The sequence below is a fragment of the Aquila chrysaetos genome, chromosome 2 (genome assembly GCF_900496995.4).
Source record: "Aquila chrysaetos chrysaetos chromosome 2, bAquChr1.4, whole genome shotgun sequence".
NCBI classification, from domain to species: Eukaryota; Metazoa; Chordata; class Aves; order Accipitriformes; family Accipitridae; genus Aquila; species Aquila chrysaetos.
In genome coordinates, this window is record NC_044005.1 from 69,801,400 (window position 1) to 69,821,839 (window position 20,440).

The following is a 20,440-nucleotide window of genomic DNA, read 5'->3' on the forward strand; positions in this document are numbered from 1 at the left end:
GTGTTTCCTAAAAGCTGCCTGAAGTCATAGAAGAAAGCAGTATCCCTTCTACTAGCAGCGTACGAAATGACCTCTCAGTGCAAAGAGAAATAACTGGGGCCACATGAAAGCCATGTGGAAGCTTGGCTGTGGGAAGTCAGCGATGATGGGAAGCAAACAAACAACAGGGAGCTGGATGTTAATGTTGGTTGTGTCAGATATGTAAACTCCTGTAAGTTGCAATAGTTGTGCTTATCAGGATCCACAACCCATCTCTTATCAGAGCAAGCGTGAGCCCATGGAGCAGATGTATACGCACTGCTTCAGAGGCAAGATCCAGTTGTGGGCAAAAGAAAGGGGGTCTTACAGGGAAGGGAAATCAAGGTTGTTGCCTCTTTCGTGACTCTTGGACTGCGTAAGAAAACAAAAAGCAATCCAGAATGGTGAAGACAAAACATCTCAGCCTCTCTTGCCAGTTGGAGAACTGCTAATAATGTTTATAGTCTTGGAACAAAAGACAACAAAACAAGTTACTTAAGAATCTATCATTCTGACAAAAATAGAGCTTTCAGCTGGTTTTTTTTGTCTGAGCCTCTGTTTCTCCAGCCAATCAATCCTGTTACTGAATAAAACTCTGGAAATCAACTTAACAAGATTAATGCCTGTAAATATTTGTAAAACCTATGTGTTATACAGTCTCTTTAAATGAGATTATGTCATGTTTATAATACTTGCTCATATTTTGTACCCAGCCTGGTCTAAAATTGAATAGTTTTCATTAATTTTTCTTGCTTGTTTAATTTCATGCTTAAACCAATAAGTTCCAAATCCGCATGACTGCCCACTTATTGTTACACTCGGAATAATTGCACTGAGTCACTGTGCATGGACTCGGATTGCCATAGGGTGTTAATACTTGATATTTAAGCAAGCATGTTTATCTGAAAGCTGGCTCATCAGTCTGTGGAATGCAATGTTTACTACATGGAAGTTTAGCCTAGAATGATTGTAGTCAGGGGATGTAGTCTGTGATCGTTAATAATGCCTAGAATTAGTGTTTGTCTTTTCAAGGGTGTTAGGGAAATTATCTGCTAAATGTGGGAAAATAAATGCAGGGAAAATAAGTGTTATGCTTTGAGAAAAGGGGTTTTGTGTGCATTTAATACAGTTATCTTAAAAGATTCTTTTTCTTGCCTTTGCTTTTTTTGTCCCAGTATCTGGTTTTTGTCTATGCTCTGTCTTGAATGTCTTGTTTAACCAGAGGAGAATTGGGGATTATGCAAGCTAATAATCAATTCCCTTCATAAATTGAAAGATCTGTTTTTTCCCTGCCCAAGTTTATTTCCAAGGTTTAGTCCAAGTGTTTAGTTCCAAATGCTGATGTAGAGTTTTTTTTCCTAGTGAAATTTTCCTCTGTGGCAGAAGGAACCCCAGGGAAACTGACATTTGAAATGCCATTTCACCTTCGTTTATTTTGCTGATGTGTTTGCAGGTAGTTAAAACGCTGAGAAATTTAGCGGCAGCATCGCCTGCTGCAGTGTGTTTTACAGAAGGAAAACAAATAACGAAGGGGGTGATGGCTGTTCATTTACTTGCACCTTCTGCTGAAAGGTTGTTCACCAGTCCTGAAGGAAGCAACTGGTGCTCTGCAAACCCTTGGCACACAGGTGAGAGCAGAGAACCCTTCCCCTAGCAGATTCCCTGCACCAGCAGGTCAGGGGCTGCTCGGCCGCTCTGAGGGGTATGCGCTGGGTAAAGCCTGCAGAGCTTTTCTTCCTCAAGCAAGGTGGATAATTTCATGTAGGACTTCGAAAGAGCTGATATTCGGGTTTTAGCAGGAAAGCATAATTTTCTAAACTGCAAAGGGTCCACAGTTCTTGCTTTTGGGATTACTAGCTAAGCGTCAGCAGCAGGCTGGATTTAATTTTTTACAGGAGAAGCATCTGTGCAGTTCTGCAGACTGAGATAAAGCAAATTTCAGATTGGAAATCAGATGAGTTTGTCAGTCAGAATAACAGTATTGTAGAGCTATGGGTGAGGAGTCAGCTAGCACTTCATTCTTTGCAAAAAACAGAGGGAAGATTTTTATGATGCACTGCTCTTTCACACCAGTAGTAGTTACTGCTTTTGAGCACGGTTGCTCCTGGCCAAGGTGATTTTGTTGTTAGTTGGTTTCCTCTTACTGCAGTTACTTGGAATAACCAAAGGAATCACTGTTATTCAGAGGCCATGTGTGGCAGCTTAATATTTTGAGTTTCGGGTGGTATTTACATGTCCATGTATCATATTTATAAATAACATTTATTTTCCTTTTTCAGTGTATGTATTACAATAAGAACATAGGGAAAAGGACTGGAGGACATCATAGTTATAAATATGCTTTCATTTATATTCTCTTATTTGATGATCTCTTGTTGATTTTTGCTATGTATACAAAGAATGTTTTAGTAAACAATACCAGTTTTGTAGAGAATGTAGAGGAATATGTATGTGTGCAAGACAGGCTTACTTTTTTTTTTCCCAACTGCATTAGGCTTTTTTTTTTTTTTTTTTTTAGATTTTAAGTACTTTGCATTATTCTTAACAGCGATAATACGTGGAGCATACTGAGATATATTATACACATATCATTTGTTCTTGGGCACCAGTGTAACATACGTGGGTGTCAACTGCATATCGCAGTGGTTTTTAACCAATTTATGATAGTTTTGTTCTGATGCAAAGCTTAAGTATGCTAGAACCAGGATTGCCACCCACTTGAAATGTTGTTGTTAGCAGATAGCATTTATTTCAGTCACTTTAAAATCTTAACATTGTGAAGTGGTTTATATCTTTTTAAAGCAACTTTTATATTCCATCTGGATAACATCTACCAGTGTCGGTACTGGAGATCACTCTCCTGTAACACGTAATGCAGGTGTGGAGTTCTATTGTGTTAATTAATTAATTCCACTGAGGTCTCGGACCTCCTAGAAGAGTAGGGTTATCCCTGTTAAGTGTCCAAACAGGATACAACTTACCGAACAGCAGCGTTCTCTCAAAGCTCTCCTTGATCCTCTGGATGGAGTCCAGGAAGCCCATCGCTTCAAGGAATACACGTGTCAGACCGTATGACCTTACATAATAACCACGCGGGTGAGAAGCCCAGGGGGCAGGTAATCTGTGGTGTGTCCAGTGGTGGTGCTGGCAGCGTGCTGGTGAGTTCCTGTGCCGGAGAGGTTTGCAGCTGGCTACCTCGTGGTTTCTGCAAATGGCCTTCTCCAGCTTTTGTTTGTCCTCCTGCCTTTCTCGTATAGCAGTTAGGCTGGGAGAATGGGAAGTGTGGCTCATGTCGTCCATGCAAAGATTTCTGAAGGCGGCTCACAAGGCTGCGTGGATTGCCCCTGTTGCCTCCAGTCAATTCTTGGGCTGAAAGTAGCTTGAAGATTAGAGGAGAGGGTACAGCCGCAAGCGCGCGCACACAGACTTACAGAACAATGAACGTACCCAGAGAAATCACCCGGAGTAAATTTTTTTTGTGTCACGTAAACTAATATATCTATCTATCTATCTATCTATATATATCTCATAAACATTCAGTGCCTGCTTGTTAGGTTTATTTGGTAGCTCACCCTGTGTTGCCTAAGAGTTTAGGTTAAAATGCTTAGTAATGCTGTACTTGATCTTGGGGATCTACTGAAAGAAGCAGGCTGAACTTCTTCACCCCTTCTTCCGTTTAAAGTGGAGGCTACCTGCCTTCCTGGGGCTTAGAGAGGATTAGTTACTCCTTACGGCTGGCTTTGGAGAGGAGAAGCGCTGAGCAGCGCGGTGGCGTGATGTGTGTCTGCTCTGATGGAGGTGGGAAGGGAGGATGCTCTGGGGTGCTCCTGGGCAGGGAGGAGCGTTAGCCGGCGAGGACGGGGTCGGGAGAGCCCCTGCGTGGGTGTGGAGGGAAGGCACCGCGGCCGCAGGGAGACTGGAGCTGCGTGGGGCTGGCTGGCCCTTCTGGGACGCCCGCAGCCTGCTCTTTAAAGCGAGCAGAGCGAGATGGGCAGAGGCAGAATACCCAGAGCATTTCAGTGAATGCGAGCACAAACCCATTCCCCTTCCTGCCCGTTCTCCTCCACAGCCTCCGGGATTTAACTCCACGTAGTTGGGCCAGATGACACCCAACGGATAAAGCTGGGTCTGAAATCGGGGTGCAGGGAGCGCCCACACTGTGCAGACCGAGGGGATGCCCAAGCGCATCCCTGCCTTCCAGAGGACCCTGCATCCATTGGTTATAAATCAGCTAGTTTGTAACATTGCCTCAGATTTCTGTTTATTTTTTTTCTTTTTTGACGTTCCTCATCCCTCCGAAGAAGACAAAAGGCTGTAATATTAAAAGATAATTTTATAAGTCCAGGGAGAACACACTTTTTCCTTGTGCAAATTAAAGTAATGTTCTATAATAACTACCATGTAGGAATTGATTTTCTGCAGGTAACAACTTTGTAGGCTTGATACAATAAAGTAATAGAGCTGTGCATGTGTAACCCCTGCAGTATTACAGGGCTGTGATAGAAACAGCCTTTATCATGCAAGAATAGCAATCACATTCTTAACATTTTTAGATTTCAAAGTGTGAACATCAAACATAAGAACAACAAAACAAAAATGTCTGAAATTCATCAGCCATTTTCATCTGAGTTTGCCAGGCCCCACAGTGTAAGTGGTACTTCAAAGCCCATGACAATTCAGTTTAAAAAAAAAATTAAACAATTTCATCCTCTTGAAATATTAACATAGGAGAAAAACAAAGGAAAAACCTCTCTTGGCATCTGCATCTGTGGTGAGGCAGACAATTTCTTCGTCGTCTTGAAGTTCTACCTAAAGTTGAGAGAGAAAACCCTGGCGCTGCATTATCATCAGGCTTGTTGGTGTCTCGTTCAAATGTGGTTGGCAAACTCCTTACAGTTCCCTTGTAGCATGAATGGGGAGTTTCCAGCTCGCAGAGGCTCTGGGAAGATGTGTAAGCAATTGCATAAGTCCAGAGAGGAGCTGTGAGGTGTGGTTCCATAGCGAGCGGGCTCCCTTGAGCCCAGGGGCTTGCTGCGGCAAGAAGTAGGGCATGAAGGGCAGTGAGTGTTGGTCCCTGACATAGAGGATGAGCCCTGTGATTCTGGACCAGCAAGTGATGTCCAGAGGATACTTGTTGTATCCCCCTCTGCATCAGCTGAAAGAAAGGGTAGAGCATATAGGGAACTGCCGTCTTGTCTGGCTACGCACATGTCTGGTACTTGCTGAAGTACAAGTTGGTTTCTAGAGCCCACGTAAAATCCCTCTGTATGTCTGAGTTATTCCTCTGTGCCTTGGAATAAGTAAACTTGCGGACCTGGGGTTAGGTCTGCATTCTGGCTAAGCATGTGTTCGAGCCTGTTAGGAGCCTGAGAGGACGGTGCTGGTCTGGGGACGGAGGGGAGCTGGACCGTGATGTCCCATTTTGAAGGAAGCCAGTGGGGAGGGTGACCTCAGGAGGTGCCAGAAGAGAGGCCGGTGTTGTTGCCTACTTGGGTCAAGACAAACCTAGAGGATGAAGCTGGGTCCCCAGGGCGGCGAGAATGGGCACCGATCGGACGCTGTGATTCTGCTGGTTCCACAGGTTGTGGTTGTCCTGGTTTTACCGAGAGGTGTTTCTTAGGGGGAAGGTACTTACCAAAGCCCTAAGTACCCATCAGGCTGGCAGCAAGCAGATGCTCTTGCCACCTGGGCAGAGGAGAAGGGCTGTGTGTAGCTGTTACCTCCTCTTCTGGCGGTGGGGGTGATGCACAGGCACTTGTGCCCTGTCCCTCCCTGCCGATGCTACCAGTGCTGCCATTCCGCAGCCAGCTCTTCTCAGTGTGGCATTACCGGTCTCCTCTGTTTTGATGGCTACATTTGAAATATCTTGTTGCTGATTATGCAAAGTATCTGCTTTTCATCACCGCGTCTTTTTGTGTGAATGCTGTGTTGAGTCTTCAGTATGGATTTAATATTTCTTGAATATTATATGTTAATTGCTTCCAATTTTCTATTGCTTCATCTCTTGGGCCACTTCAACTTAATTATTGTTACAGCTGCCCTTTTGTGAAATGTGTTATGCCTGTTCTGATTTTTCTTCTCAGTTTCATTTAAATATTTGGCAGCCTAAGTAAATGTTCTTGCCTTATATATTTTGTTTAGAACAGCAGATTCCCATTAAATCAAATATGGGAGTTTATTCAATTAATAGGGAGACTGATAGTAATGCTGAGTGGAAAAGACAGTGTGTTGTAGTCTACAGCTTTAAACCGAGAATGGTACATTTCTTGAAACTTGAGGTTCGTGTGTTGATTCTTTATATATATCAGGGTCTCAAAAAAATTTATTACTGCTCTTCATGCAGGCTTTCATCATGGCAGATGACCTGTGCTAGTCCCCTAGATCTCTGTATAGGGGGTAAAAAAAATCCTCTGCATGCTTATGTTGAATGAAAAGGTGCTCTTTCAAAAGGCTAATGAGTAAAACTGGACCTCAGCAAGAAAAATATATGAAGGTAATGTATCTCTTAAACCCTGACTCTGAAGTTTATGAGGATTTTCCTTCCGTGAAGGAGGAGTTGCTGCTGGAGTCCCACTAAAGTGCCAAGTGTCCTCATGTCCAAAAGAAAACTGCTTCTGGGGGATGGAGGGGTAGAGGGGATGGTGCAAAATTTAGAAGTTGTGAGGCACGGGGAGATGGGAGTGACAGGCACAGAAAGCTGCGTAGATGGTGGTGAGTTTTATCTCAGCCCTCTTAAAGAGCCTGAAGGCACCCCCGGGGATGTTAGTGACACAGTGACAGCTCTTCTGAGCTTGTCCTTCCTCCGGGTGGTAAAGGATGGGAAACCTCTGCCTGGGACGTGCGGGAGCTGGACCAGGTGAAAAAAAGGGTGGTGGGAATGTCCCCACCGAATTGCTGAGTGGGTTTTGTAGAAAGACGACTGTGCTCAAAAAGGAAGGTGCCGATGCCTTCCCACAGTCTCAGACCACTTCTTTCCTGGCTGGCTGGCTGTGCAACTCCAGGTCCTGCTGTTTACCCCGTGCAGAAAGTATTCGTCTGTAGAGGGGATGAGCCCATATAAAGACTTGTGTGAGGAAATGCAAGATCTCCCAAAGATAGCAGAAAATTGTTTCTTAATGAGTCTTCGGTATGGTATTTCATAATGGACCTTCGGAAAAGTATGAAAAGCATTTGCCTCGGTGTCTTAATAACCTCTCCGGGGGAGGGAGCGGTCTCCTTCCCGTGCATGGCTCCGCTGTGGTGAGCAGCCCCTCTGCCTCCTGCACGTCATCGCTTCCACCCCTGAGATTTTGCATTTAATAGTGAGGCCACTTGCAGGCTGGGATTTGACGGTGTCTTTTCTAAATTAGTGTGTTTGGAAAGGAAACCAACGGGCTTCACTGGATGCCCATGAATTGATCCAGGTGCTTGTTTAATGCAGACAGTAGCTCATTCATGAGCGTAACCCAAAGAGGATGTAGTCGGTTGTATCTTTTTTTTTTTTTTTTTTAACTGAAAAAAGTATTTTTGTAAGTGATTTAAAAATGGCATTAAGTTAAAAAAAAATAAATCAAGCAGGTGTTGTGCTAAAATGTGAAGTGCTTTTACGGTTTCACAGCATATCTGGCTCTTTTTCCTCTGTATTATCATTCTCCACAAAAGCAAGTGGCTTGAAGACACCTAGCAAACAGCTGATCATAATAGACTTTAAGGTGCTGGATTATTGCTCAGGTTTATGCTGCTTTGGGGTGCCTGTTGGTTGCATGCCGACTGCAAGAGTTCAATTATCTTAATAGTTGCAAAGCATAGAAGCATAGGACCAAAACCATGGGTTACTGTTGAGATGCTGTAACCCAAACATTAAAAATAAACATGCTAAAAATGCCTTCCATTTCCATTCCTACTTATCCCTTCTTAAAATAAATGAAAACAGCATAAAACAAGTATGCATTTATTTTAAAAAATTTCTAGAAAGCGCTGGAATACGAGGACATGAGCATGACAGTGCTACCAGCCCACTGCGAGACCACATGGAAGCGTTTAACTGAGTGAAGAGACCGGTTTCTTTTGTTTCAGATTATAGGATATTAGTTAAAACCAATTGCAGCTTGTTGTTTTTAAAGTCAGTTATTTTCAGCCAGTAACTGCTAAACGCTGCCTATTTTGGCTGTGTGTGCTCTGCACACGCCGAGACTGGGAGAAGGAGAGAGGGGCAGCCGAAGCTGGGGGCATGTGCCCTGTACCGCTGTGGCTCGTATGCACCAGATGGTCCCACCCCGCAGCTCACTCGCTGCTTATTCCCTTCAGTTTCCTAAATCTTACTAATTTTCTCTTCCATAAATCATCAGTTTCCTTTCCTAGCAATTAATAATTTCGCTTATTTTTTAGTTCTATATTTAATCCTTCCCATTCATCAACTCTCTTGCATGTTAATCTTCCAATATTAGAAGAGTTGTATGCATTTCTGTGCCCGTTCAGATGCCTGTCCGTATACCCCAATTTCCTCTCTTTATTTTGGTGACCAGCATAAGGTGCTCCGGAGGAAGGAGCAGTACTCCTGCCCACCTCAAATGACAAATGCAACATTCTGACAGCCTATGGTGGCTTTACCCTTTAATTACTGGGCCAAGACTGGAGCATAAGATGTTTATGTTCTTTTCCAAAGTCTTGCCGAGATGGGCAACTTGTGTCCAGTCCCTGTTTGAATCCAACTGGACTCTTGGCCTCCCTGGTATAAAGGGGAATGAATTACTATTGGGTAAATTGCTTGTTGTATAGAGAGTATTTTCTTTTGCGTGTGTTGAGTTTTTATTTGGTTGAAACTTATTTTCTTCTTGTGTTATGAGATAGAGAAACACTCTAAAATTCCAAATTTTCTAAAAGATGTATTTTAAGCAGACCAAGTGGAGCGTGTTACCCAGAACCGGAGCGCACCTTCCCCCTGCTCAGCAGCACTGCTGCAAGGGATTTGCTGTCTCCTTTCTTTTCGCCACCTGGTGCTGGGGTGTCCCTGTTCAGAGTCCAGGCACGGGGTGGCTGGGCGCTGGCCATGTGCTGTCCTGCCACCACAGGAGGGCAATCCAAGCCATCCCCAACGTCAATGCCACAAACTGTCACTTCAAATTGGAGAGGTGTTTGTCAAATGATTTAGAAGCCATCGCTGTGTGGATGCGTTTCTTGGGGGGGTTGACAAACCATGGGAGAGATGTCTATCAGCTGAGCGGTCTGATTGAACGATAGCTCTTTTGTTCCACAATATACCTGCAGTGCATACGTAGACTCCTGCCTGCTTTATTTTATTTGTATGTATGAGTTCTACAGAAAACTTCATAAAAGCCACGTGGTGTTTCTTAAGTGATTCTTTGAACCAGCCCCTGACTTACAAATGCTTGGCAAGAAGGGTGAGGGAAGGTGCTGAGGCATCGACACCTGCAGCAGCAGTTGGAAATGAAAGATCCGGAGCCCCGTGTCCAGCCGTGTACGGCTCCCTAAGGGACAAACCTGGCCCGGAGAGCCTACGAGAGGGCGCGTCGAGGGGGTCTATAGCTCTGCGTTTGAATGCGTGTATGCAATGCCCTATCTTTGACAACACGTGCTGCCTGGATCTCCTATCATTCCAGGACTTATTCAGTCATCTGAATAACTTCCCACCTCTTGGCTGCAGGTTGATAGTGGTGCCCTTTGTGGATTCGTGTGGGTAAATCCTCTATGGTACATAGTGTTGCTCTGCCTTTAATGTGTATACGTAACTGCTCAGATAAAATAAATTCATTGTACCTTGCTGCAGCTGTCAGTGAAAGGAAATTGTGCATTTTTCCCTTGAGTGTTGGGATAGTTTTTCTCCAGTCTTTCTTTGAAAGTCCTAGTAGCATGCTACTTTTTAGATCTATCTATCTCTTTACAGAGGAAAAATCACTTTCTGCTTTTCTTGTGTTCAGAATTATGCAAAGCAGTTGCCGAACATAAACATGCAACAGTAAATGCTATAGTAATGTACTCTACAAAGATTCTGCCGTTAACCACACCAAAGAAGACAAAAATGCAAGGTTCTTGAAATCGATGTCACATGCAGGAAGTGACATTTAAATTCTTACTCATTTAAAATTAAGCCGCCTTACCATTTTCCTCTTTTAAAGTGTTGAAGATTTTCCATTAGTTAAAGGGTTGTCTTGCAAGCCTTCAAGAATAAGTTTTTCCTTTTTTTTTTTTTTTTCCAGAGGCTTGAGCTGTTGGGCTTTTTTAAGATGATGGTATACATCTGAGTGTGAGGACTGCGTACGTTTAATTGGCTATTTGAGAACCTGTGTTAGAGGACTGACCTCAGGAAAATGGTAGTCCCACTGCTTATCTTTACACTTTGTAAAAATCATTGTTTAATTCTTGGAAGAAGAATGTGTTTCAGTCTCGCTCAGTTTTTTTCGTTGTTCTGGTTTGCTTTGCTTCTGTTGGTGTTTTTCCTCGTCCCCTTCAGTGCTGGAATATAGTATTGAAACAACTGTGTGGTTTATGGGTTTTACTCCAAGTTTTTCATTTTTTTGTCATGTGGAAGCCTCATGTTGAGCCTCCAGTAAACAGATTTTCTTGAATTGAACCAAAAAGCGAGGGCTGTGACATGCGACCGGTTTTGGCTGTGAAATCAGGGTCAAAGTCACTTGCACACATCCAGTCCCGGCGGCGGTGAGCTTGGGCTCGCCCAAGTGTTGAGTTTCCGCGGCTGAGCTCATGTCCCAACAGCAAATAATGTTCGGGACTCTTCTGGATGGCGAGCTGAGCTGTCAATCTCCTCTGCTATTAGAGTTGTCCAAACAAGCTTTTTGTCCTTCCTTTTTGAAGGAGAGTTGCTGGAGTAAACATCTGTCCTTCCTCTTCATTTGAATTGCTGATCCTTTCCTGTGCTGGTTGCGCTGCGGATTGAACACAACTGTCGATGCTCTCCTGAAGCATGAAAGGACAATGCATTTGTTTCGTTTCTCAGGCATCTGCCAGAAGTATTTGATAGCACTGAAGTGTCGAGATGTTATCTCAATCACTTAAATTCTGTACTTCAGCATTTCTCCATTGCTAGGGTTGAAAACAAAACCACCAAATTTGAAGTATGAACTCTCTATCAAATGAAATGTAGCATTTAATGTACTTTTAGCTGGTGAAATTATCACAGTTGCTAATTGGTATAACTTTTACCATTAGTGTTGAATCTTCTTTATCAGAATATGTTTGTGTTGCTTTTATCTACCACTTCTCCACAGCATCATGGAAAAATAAGCCTTTATCTTTTGTGCATCTCCAGTATATTCTTCTGTTAGCCAGAAGTGTCTCTTCGGTATTCTGGAAGTACTGGAAGATTTTAAAATACAGTCCATTAAGGAAAAAAAAATAATTAAAGGATACTCTGTTAAAGAAAGAAAGAAAGGGGGGGGGGGGGAAGCTAAAATCCTGTTAAATAATTAAGATGCTTTGGGCTTTATCAGGATTGTCAGTGTTCTTGCCATAATATACATATGCAAAAACTGTAAGAAGTTTAATATTTTATAGCAAGGATAACTCCAAAACCTAAATCTGCTGGCTTGTTTCTATGGTAACAAATATTGAAATATGTCTAGCCAACACTGTATGTCCCCCCCATTTAATTTCTGTCTATGGGTTCTAGGAATTCATTAAAACTGTAGAATCCTTTTAAAATTGGTATGTTCTGTTGTAAAATTCCCTAAGATTAATGTTGAACATAACTTTTAAATTTTAACATAAACATTTCTTTGAAAGAGATTTCTTAGCAAGTGAGGGATTAGAGTTATATTTCTAAGACTGTATGCTCATTGATCTGGTATTTTTGTTCTTCATTGGCAAGTTAAATTTTTTTTTTCTGTGCATGACTATACTTAAAAAATGGAGTTTCAGTCTATGGATTCTGCTGAAAATATTAAAGGCTGCTGAACTGGAACGATCTGGCTGGAAGACAGCAACGGCATGAAGTCAGCACCTGCAGGATTAAATTTAGTGGTCGGGACTTCTTGGCCAGAGCTACTTCTTAGGGATCCTATCCTACTCTTAAGATTAAAATGATGACTTACTGGGAGTTCAGCTTTCATTTAAATTAATTGCACTTAACTTTTTGTTTATTACAGAGTATGTTCCAGCTATCTGATTTAAGCCATTTTGTGTCTGACATCTTCTGGTTGTTTTTCTTTTGAGGGCAGCCTGGCAGTGTTGGGAAGTAATCTCAAGTGTTGGCAGTGAGTTCCCATTTCCCCAGTGGTAACTCAAACCACAAGCACCTAGTCCCAGCAGTAAGAGAAAAATTTTGAGACTTTGAAGCGAAACATCAGGTTGATGCAACATTTTGCATCTGGTTGACTAGCCAGCATTAGATGCAGCTGGAAGCATAAAGACTTCCTCCCTCCGCCTGCAGGGACTCTGGTTTCTGCTGGGATGTAGTATAGATAATGAGGCAACAGAAAGAAAATTTCAGAAACTGAGATTTGCGCTTAACAGCTGTGTTTCAGGAGCCCACGGTTATGTACTAAATGCATGTTTTCTCATAGGGCTAATAGCATCCAGCCTTTTTTTGCTCGAAGAGACTTAGAGCTGGGGACTTGGAAATCAGACCCAGCAACCTTAACTGATGCCTCAAAGGGCAAGGAGGTACAGCCAGAGCCAGTAACTGAAGTACTCAATAAAAGCAGAAGGTGGTGTTCAGAAAAAGTGCCGTTCGTTCATTCGTATCCTTCCAGAGCAATAAGGAAAAAAGTAGGATATTTAACGGGCAAAGGATTATCTCCATGGCCCTGTGTGGGAATGAGTGACTTCAGTGCTGAGCTCCAGGCTGGCGTAGGCAGCGCTTTGCTCCCAGAGCCAGGAGAGTTGACGGTTCTGCTCCTAAGGCAGAGCCAGGCTGAAAGAAGGGGGCAGTTGTATGTGCACAAGGAAACGTAAAAACAAAGCAACAGACTTAAATACTATTCAACTGGATTGTGAGCAAAATATCCTGTCGCCTCACAAAGCCCTAAGTAAATCTCCAAAACCTCCTTTTATGATCGCAAATGTTATGTAGAAAAAGACTTGAGGCAGCGTTCAGTGAAGAAGTTGCTTTGGGTTGGATATGGGAGGCTTGCGAGATCCCAGCCCTCAGCTTGCTTCACCTGTGTATATATTTACCTGTACCCGGCCCGAGATATGCCTTTTTGTTTCATGCACGTCCTGTGGTGTTCTTTGAACCAGCATGGGCTGTGGAAATGGGAGCTGCAGAGTCACCAACAAGAAAGTTATCAAAGTCTCCCTCCGTCTTAGGTGAGTCGTTATCACGGTACTGTCTGAAAGCTCTTGCGAGTGTGCGCTCTCCTAGTACCAGGGTGCCTCCAGCAGCGCCCGGGCTTCTCATACTGGTAGGCGTTACGGGTGATGGAGGAGCCTTGCCTTCACGCACCCTCATGCCACGCAGTCAAGGACAGCGATGTCCACTCTTGGCAGTATTTTGAACTCACCAGACTTCATCCCAAGTCCATGGAAAGACTTTTGATCTCTGCAATTAGCTTCACCTAAGGGGTCAAATGTAAATGATGGGTGCGTATTCCTGTTCCTCAGAAATAATGCTTTTCTGCAGGGCTGCTTTTTTTTTTTTTCCCCCCCTTCTTTTCTGTTTTCATGATGAAGTTTTTTGAAAAAGAAAAGCAAACAACCTCTAGTCTTGTAACTACAAGATGAAACTTGGCTTTTCAGGACAGAGATGTGAAGTCTCTGTATGCATTTTTAGAGTGGCCAGTGCAGGGAAGGCAGTGGCTGAGGCCCCTGGGAGCTGAGGTGAAAGCCTTATTTATTTTTTAAATCCAAACACAAATTCCGAACAAGAATTTCTGAAGGAAACTGACTCAAGACTTGCTACAAACAAGTGAAAAAATTTTGCTCTTTCATTTCTTGGGTTGAATGTGGAACTTGGTGAAACCATGGATGTGCTCCAGCCCAAACTTCTTTTCTTTGAAATAATGAATTTTTCTTAAATAGGTACAAGAATATATGTAACAAAATGAGTTCCGTTTTGAGGCTTTCTCACATCACACCAATGGACTTGTCAAATTTATTTTCAGGAAAAGTGAGCAGGATTGAGAGCAGGATTACACATGCGCATGAAAACTGCGAATACTCCCATTCCGTTAGGCTTGTAATCTTTTGCAGGCAGAGCAAGCCTGCTCGCTACAGCACAGCCAGTTGGTAGCCATTGGGAAGCTTTCCTGATGGACAAAGGTGTCCACACCAGTTTTTCCACCTTACTTTAAAACATCTGGTATATATCAGGGTCCTACACACCCTTTTTGACTCTCAGAGCTGTGAAATGAAAAAGCGACTTGTACTCTTCTGTGATCAGCTCTCACATTCTCGTATAGTGTCTTTGCAATCAGATACATCAAATTATACTTTGACTCACTCCTACAGTTTGAAAAATACTTACGATCGGGTTTAGATGAACTGCTTAGTAAAATCCTGCAGAGAGTGAGTGTGAGTTGAGGGGAAGCGCGCGTGAGAGGTAAGATGCCAGCGGTTATATGGTCTGCTTGGCGCAAGGCAAAGGCAGAGTTCAAGCCATGATTGCTGCTATTAACCTTGGCGGTGTTTGCGCGGAACAGGAGTCGGTGTTTTTTGCAGAGCTAATGTCGGTATTTCCCTTAACATAAGCAATCCTGTAGGAAGATGCATACCAGACAATTAAAAAATAATAGGCAGCGCGAGCGCATGCAGAGAAATTCTGCTTAGATACAGGAGCGCTCATTTCCTGCAGGAGTTATATAGCCCCTTGCGAGAGGAGAAACAAGGATTTGTAGAACTGTATTCGTTTTAAATGTCTCTGAGTGCTTAGTGCTGCCCTGATAGTGGGGGGGATTTTTTTTCTGATAGGTTTTTTGCAGACCTATAGTTTGGAACAAAAGGTGGATGGTACAACTCCATAATGCCTTTTACGTGATATTCCCAATCATAATGTTACTGAAAGCAAGTCTCCCTGCCCCATTTCCCTGCTGATTAAAAATTCGGTTTCTTATTTTTGAGTCCTCTGGAGGCAAAATTTCGAGAGGTCAGGAATGGCTCTGTTGCAGCTTCTTTTCTGTCTGCAATTCCCTAGCCTTATGGCAGACTGTTTTTCTCTATAGTTACTTCTGCCATAGTGGTTAAAGACAGAAAATGTTTAGCTTAACCCTGAGGCAGCTCAAACCTTGTGCTGGATTAATTAAAAAATAGTGCTATGCCCTCCACAGCAGCAGAGCGTTGTTTGGGAGGGGAGCGAAGGGAGGAGCGCTGGGGGCAGGAGGACTCATCCTGCCTGCCAAGATCCCTGCCGTCAGCAGAAGATCCCTGCGTGTAAGGGGCGCGGGTATCGGCTCCCAGATCTGCCGCGCAGCTCCCTGAGCTGGATTTCGCCTGCAGCGCTCTGTTTGTAAGGCAGCCGTTCCACCACCGGAGTGTTTTATTTTCTAAAGTTGTTTCAACCCCCTTTTCCATCCTGGGGAAAAAAACCAAAAAAGCCCTTTGGAAGAGGGGCTAGGTGACAAAGCTATGCATTTCTCCTCCATTTTATGTACTTTGTGTGAGTTAAAAGGCTCGTTCTGCCTTTCATCTTGCGGACTGTTTTCTGCAGATATTTCCTAACTTTTCCCATGACGTTTTCGCCTGGTTCTTCAGAAGACTGTACGGACTGAAAGAGACTATTGTTTCTGCAAGAGCGCAAGCATGTGCACATCGGCTAATCTGGTTGGTACAGGATTTCAGGAGTGGGTGTTGGACTGAGGAACAGGATTGGGATGTGTGCGGCTACAAATTCTTGCGAACGGCATGCTCCCTTATTCTGTAAATAATATCGCATTTCACTTTCTAGATTCGCCATTCGTGTTTCTCCAAAAGTTGAACTCCAGTACCATGAGACGTAAACAAGGAAATGGCGTACAGGAAGATCGCAAAAGCTTTGGTTAGCAGAGATTGGAAAGCTGGTTCGGTTTTCAGTCCTGCGCCTGGATAGGTATCAGCTACTTGGCTAGGTGGAGACTCAGCATGTTTATTTTTCACAAACATCATAGGTTTAAAATTGATAGTTCATTGTCTGTCTTGCTTTCTCCTTCCCCACGTTTGGGTTTTCATTTTTGAAGTACAGGGTAGGCAAACAAGTACTTTTTAGCCTGGCGTTTAGGAGACAGACTTTGGCAATCGAGATGCATTTGCCAGCTCTTGAGACGCTGCAATCTGAACCTTGCATTTACAACACACTCTTTCTGCAAAGCAGCTTGCATACAAGACATCACGTGATATGGGGTTTTGTTTTTGTTTTGGGTTTGTTTTTTTTTTTTTTCAATTGGATGGTATCGCCAGGGAGCAAAGAAACTGCTGGTGGTTGTTTTTGTTTTACACTCAGGACCTTGTCAGATGCAACCTCGCCACAGATTTGTTTCCCCTTTTGGGAGCATTACCTAGAAGATGGTGCTGGGATAACTCCAGCTTCCTGGTGGTGACCCAGATCTCTGCTGGCGATGAGATCTCATCTCCGCTGGGCACGGACTGAGAACAGCAGTTGCGTTTTCGACTGCTGATCCGCGGGCATGTTCCCATACGGCGTTTCCAGGCTCGTCAGCAGCCTTGCAGCGCTTTGGCTATTGCTGCTGGCGTGCCCGTGTCTGGCGGTGAAAGGCGGGGTTTTCTTCCATGGTCTGGTTTCATGTAGGTCTCGTAAGAGGGTGTGAGGCAACTCTAGGGTGTTTTTACGTGCTACTTTATGTATGTGTGAGACAGCGTAAAAATCCTCGGGTTTTTTTTAGCAGCAACAACCACATTGTATAACTGAAAATTCGCTGTATCTCCATTTTAATACAGTTTCCTTGGTTAGTCAGGAATAGTTGCTGCTTGTGAATGACTCCTTGGAACTAGAGGGTGCAGGCTAGGAAGGCTGAGACTTGCTGGTAATTTAAGAATTGATGAGGATTGATACTGTGGTTTGTTGATGGATTTTTGTCTGGCTGAGATGCTTTTTGACGGATGCACAGGAATTCCCAGGTGTAGATAAAAGCACTTGACCATAGCCAATTTTGTAAGAGAATAGGAAAGAGAGATTGTGAAGTGAGGGGGAGTTGGGGGTTTGTCTGGTTCCTTTCCATCTACGGGCTGTCTTATTTAGCAAAGAGCTTACAGCCTCACCCGTAGTCACCCGTAGTGGGTTTAGCACCTCTGGACCAAACTGCTGCGTTGGCTACCTTTGAAGGGTTTTCCCGATGCTTCCATGAGACACAGCATGGGTCAACTACCTTGCTTCGCAGACCACCTCCCTGCTTGCCCAGGTGATGTTTCTGAAATTACACCTGCTTTTCAGCAGTTCATGGGCACAGTACAGAGCACTGGAACCAGTCTGTGAAGCTGCCTTTTCCTATCCAAGACTCCTTTTGCGTTAGACAGAGTCCTTACTGCTATAGCCAAGAATATTTGAGGCATGTTTTTGCTGACAGTTTTCTGCTCTGCACTCCCGAGGATTGGATGTAGGGCAGTTTGGAGGGTTCCTAGCAATGGAACTCCCTATTTACAGTCAGCGAGTTCATTAGAGCCCTAAATTATTTACCTTAAAGAATTCAAGCCCTGAATTATTTACCTTTAAGGTCTGTCTTCCTGCGTTGTGCATTTGGTTGACTGTAGACCTATGATCCGTTATATGCTATGAACGTCTAAGGCAGTATAATATCTAGGGCAGTTTCAGCTATTTGCTCTTAACTTTATTTTCATACACAAATACATTACGATATTATAACTAAGGTCAGAGTGCTACTCAGTGAGATGTAAAAAGGATTTGTGCAGACTTACTGTTAAGTCTTGTGAATGCACGGACAGTTTTTGATTATGTGATCGCGCTCTTCTCTTTCTGCAAGTCCCTTGCCTTGTGCCGAGCATACGCAGCTGTAGCTGCAAGCCCTGGGTGGATGCCCTGTTCAGCATCTTGGTTTTTCCCTGCTGTTCGGTGTTTGGCCCCGGGCTTTTATTTATGGCACACTACTCAAACCCTGCTGAAGAAGTTTGTGATTTCCTCACAAACTTACTCTGTTTATCAGTGTCAGGCTTGAGGGTTTGACAAATGATTTGGGAAGCATTGCCACTTCTTTACAGGAATAGGGTTAAAACAAGAGGACAGAGGATCTTGAGGATCTTACAGCCTTGCCGCTGAGACGTCGCTATATCACGTAGTATTTCACGTATTGAAATACGGTTCCCTTTTGCTGAGAGCGTTCATTAGTTTTGCTTGAGAGAAGCCAGGGTTTCAGGTTGGTTAGGAACTCGCCATTAATGGCCACTTGGGAGATGCTGGGTTTGACTGACTGGAGCGGCGCCGCGTCGGCGCTGCGTGGCGGCTCTGCGAGGCGCAGCTCGCCTGCCCGAGCGCCGCGAGGGGCGGCGGGGAGCAGCGGGGTGGCTGCCATCTTGGCGGCCAACGACTGTCGGAGTTGCCCTGCGCTCTTGTCCCGTGGCCCGGATGCGCGGCCCGGGTACGTCCCGTGTGCCGAGCCTGGCAGGGGAGGGCGAAGGGAGCCGCCGCGGGCAGCGCTCGCCCGCCATGTTTCCCTCCCTTTTTAGCGCTTCGACTCGTCAACGTTCTCTCTTGCAACGCAGCTTTGGTACACCAAAGAAAAGAGGCGTGAAGCAAACAAAGGGCAAACGGTGTCCGCTGGCGTCGTAGAGCCTCGAACACCGTTGGCTGGCAGCGCTGCAGCCGCACAGCCGCTGTGCAGCCCTCCGTCCTCAACCAGGTTGTCGTTCTCTCCCCGTCCTACCTACCTCCAATTTTCCGTCTCCGTTAAGCGAAATTTCTTGTTCTGGTGTATTTTTCCCCGCCGGCCCCTGGCCCGGCTCTTGGCTGCTCCGCGTTGAGCGTAGGCGGCTCCGGGCGGCCGGGCCGGCGGCAGGGAGGTCACCTGGAGCGGGGAGAGGGTTGGTCCGTCCTTGCTCCGGAGGCGGCCCTGCCCGGTCGGAGGCAGATGCCGGAGGCGAAGGCCACCTCTCTCCTCCTCAGCCCCGGACCAGACTCTGCTCTTCGCTTCCTGCGGCACCGGGCTCGTCCCAGGTTTAGACTCTCGGTTCCAGAGGTTGCCAGAATTTGTTGAGTCTTTCCAGCCACTTTTTCGGGAATGGCTCGCTCAGACCACTGAGACAGACCGAAACCTTGCAGCAAATCTTTCTGGCAGGCTTCCGTGTCGATGATGGGCAGAGTGTGCCAAATGCTCGAGCCCTGGAATTGCAGGAGGGGTATCGCAGCCGTATCCCCCGCCCCGTGCTGCGTGGCTGTGTTTAGTTCGTATGCCCTTGTGGAGGTAGGCAAGGGATCACGTACAGACGGTTGAGTTGCATCTCCTTAAGTGAAGGGGTTTGTTTTGTTTGCTTTCAGAGAAAGCGATGAAATACTGACATTAATGGCATTTCCAGTACTGAAAATCCAGTTGCATTTTTTCTTTACTTATATGATGTGTCTTCTGGCCATTCAGAGAGGCTGGTGGGGTTTTTTTGAGGTTGTGCCTTCAGTTGGGTTTCTACCATATGGGCTTTTTTCTTCCCTATTTAAGTGTGGAAATTTCTTATATGAAGTGTACATTTTGTTTCATTGGTGTATTGGCAGGAGAATTTGACGCTGAAGCTTAAAGCTACTAATATGTGAAGTGAGGAGTAAACACAGACACTAAAAGACCCTTTTGAGAATTTTAAGCGGAGTCACTACTTAAATAATGTTGTAGGTGCAAAGTTCAGGGAAACTGTACGATTAAGTAATTTACTGTCGATGTAATTTTGCAAGTATTATTTTTACATTGCTGCTGCGGTTATTAGTGGCATGTATTTACTGTTGAAACAGAAAGAAACTTAAGCAGCTCTCTCTTCCCCCATATTTCTGCTTTTGGTGGCACTGAGTGTCTGCTTGGCGTTGGTCCCGGCACTGCCAGGCAGGATGCCCCAGGGAGAGCTGCATTCTCCTGCGCAGCTCTACAAGTGATAGGCAGTGGTACCTCGGCTGCCCCTCCAGATTGTTCTCTGTTCCTTCTATTTGGTCAATGAGCAATTTTGGGAAAAGGACTTTTTCTTGTTTAGTATCTTTATGACACATGGCAGAAAAAAAAAAAAGGGCCTAAATATCTGCTGGGAAAGCCAACTGCTGTAATGCAAATAATAGATAGTCACGTGCAGTTAATCGATTTTCTCTTTTGTGTTGTTTTTCACACAGAGCGATGAGGCAAGAGAGAAGTTTTTAAAAACAGAAAAATGTGATTGCGAAAACATCATTATTGGCAGGAGGACTCAGTGGATTCAGGTAATAATGTGACACCGCTTTTTATTATGCTTTAAAAACCGGCTGGGTTTCAGGCTGACAGGGGCCCTTTGTCAGGGACTGAGGAGTAGAGGAAGGTGACAAGGTATAACAAGACCCAGTGGCTGGCTGTGAAATTAATTC

General features: G+C 44.5%; 1 protein-coding gene across 3 annotated transcripts in view; it reads left to right on the plus strand.

The window, feature by feature from the left end:
- BACH2 (BTB domain and CNC homolog 2) overlaps window positions 1–20,440 on the plus strand; it is a 194,020-nt gene that overhangs the window by 21,676 nt on the left and 151,904 nt on the right. For 2 of the 3 annotated variants that reach the window (XM_030042099.2, XM_030042106.1), the window contains exon 2: window positions 20,213–20,299. The exons of the other annotated variant lie outside the window; for it this stretch is intronic. The gene's annotated coding sequence lies outside the window, so the exon portion shown is untranslated. The remainder of the gene's footprint in view (window positions 1–20,212; window positions 20,300–20,440) is intronic. 3 annotated transcript variants of the gene reach the window in all.